This window comes from Apus apus, chromosome 10, assembly GCF_020740795.1.
Source record: "Apus apus isolate bApuApu2 chromosome 10, bApuApu2.pri.cur, whole genome shotgun sequence".
NCBI lineage: Eukaryota > Metazoa > Chordata > Aves > Apodiformes > Apodidae > Apus > Apus apus.
The window spans coordinates 13,683,336-13,685,658 of NC_067291.1; positions in this window are offsets into that span (position 1 = coordinate 13,683,336).

Consider the following 2,323-nt stretch of genomic DNA (forward strand, 5'->3'; position numbering starts at 1 on the left):
AGTTTACCTGCAAGAAACAACACAGGGAGAAAGGATTTATGGCAGGGAGTCAAGTGCTGTGGCTGCTGCTGCGGGGCAGCCTGATGCTTCCAGCCACCCCTTAAGCCTCCTACATGTGGCTGGCAGTGAAAGCTGGTCCTTGGGGAAGGACACTGACACTAAGTACCTCTTGCTTCAGGAAATGAGTCTGTGAGGCAAATAAACAAGATGCTCTGCTATGTACAACAGATTGAAGTGTTATTATAGATCACTTATTATATTGCTCTTCCGTTTTCTCTCTTGTGATTCAGTCTTTCCTGTGGAGCAGAAAGACAATTTTCACAACAGAACTTCACACTTGTTATGTATTTACTCAAGAGAGACCTCACATCTGCTAAGGCTTTGTCTCAGAACTGGAGCTGCCCCTCACCAGCTTCTTCCATCCAAGCCAGGTGATTGGATGTATTTTGTAAACCTTAAGATGCTCTAAAGGGAAATTTACCCTCTGTATGGTGGAAAAGCCAAAGGTTATAATGCTTTGAATCAATGCTCTTGCATTGACAGTATATATTACCTTAATGCAAATGGATCTTGATCTGATACAAGAAATTCACAGGATACAATTCTGGACATTTCAACACCACCCTAAAAATATCGTCTTGGGATCTCCCAGTTAGTCAGAGCAACCTGCTTCTTCTGAAAGGTGTAGGAAAGGAAAGGAACATCCTCCTGACATTGACTGGCAGAAGCAATATAGGGAGGCCAAATAAATTAATCCTAACTGGATTATTATCCAGTATAATATAATGGGATTGTAAATAGCCACAAATACTCGAGTTGGCTTTAATGTTTCAAATAAAAACCATGTCCTCTGGCAACAGAGCATCCTTTGGCATCACATTTCAGCACTGACTCAGAAGGAAGGACCACACCTACTGAATCACTGGTGTTTCCTTTGAGGTCACCTGTCCAAATACTGGCTATTTAACTCCTGTGATCTAGAAAGGTCCCAGCTGACAGGGAACATTCTGAGTATATGTCTGTTAACCTTGCAGAAAAGTCCATTAAATATCCCCACTGGCACAAGAAAAGGCCAAAAATAGACCTTATCCTGTCCAGTCCAGCATTAGCCTTCACTGATGAAAAAGTTGACCTCCATGCACCCATGCATTTCAATCTGACACATCACAAAATCATATCTTTTTGAAATCTTTAGTTAATAGAGACAGCTATGCTGGCAGAAAATGAGACAGAGCAGGGCTGGAACACATTGGCAGAGAAGCACGGAGGCTTCAGCTTGCAGCCATAGGGCTGAACAAGATCAAATGAACATATCTTAATTTCTGCTGGTCCTGGGAATAAAATTTCAGGCAAATGCCAACCTCAGGGAGAAACGGTGGAGTTGTGTGTCTGTTTGGGTGTCTCTCCCGTCAGGAATGGTATCTGCATAAGCAATGAACCTCTTCTGCAGTTCATGACAGATGACTTCACCATTTCCTTCTACTGATGGCCAGTACCAAGTCCCTGTCAGGCTGCAGAAGAGATCACAGTGCTTGGCAGCCAGCACCAGGCCAAAGGCAGGGGGACATGCCCACAGGATGGGCTGTGGGGGGCAATGAAGTGCCTTCTGCTCATGAGCAAGCAAGGAGAATTGGAAACACCATCTGCTAGGGATAAACAGTCTGAAATCAGCTTGGCTAAACACCCATACCCAAGAGTCCTTAAAGAGCTGGCTGAGTAAATCACTGGCCCAGTGATGTTCATTTATAATCTGTGCTGGAGCACTGGGGAAGGTCCCAAATACAATAGTCAGCCAAGTTATACAATGATGAGCCTCCTAAATCCATGCTAGTTTGATTGACATAAATTCCAGGCAAGAGAATGGAAAATCTGATATAGACTTCAATTTACAAGCACTGAAGAATAGGCATAATATTAATCTTAGTTGAGACACTTCTCTCTAAAACAGGTGCTTCCAGACTTGATTTCATTAGCTGGCATGATTCTAAGTTGGTCTGATAAAGTTGCCTACATGGTTGTAACACAGTGTAAGTAGATGTTGGTAAGATTTGGCTTTCACAGGGTTCCATGACATGAAGATACGTAATGTCAGTAATACATACATTAAAATGGCTTAGAAAAAGCCTATCTGGCAGGTCTCTAAAAGGAGTCACCTGAGGGACACTAATGTTGGAGGTATTTCTAATGGGCGTCTACAGGGGTCAGTGTTAGATACAATGTGTTTCCAAGCAGACTATATTTTAATAAAATAAAAATTAAAATTATACACGGGATGCAGAGAATGCCTGACAATGGGATGTTGTGCCACTCAGGAGAGTTATTG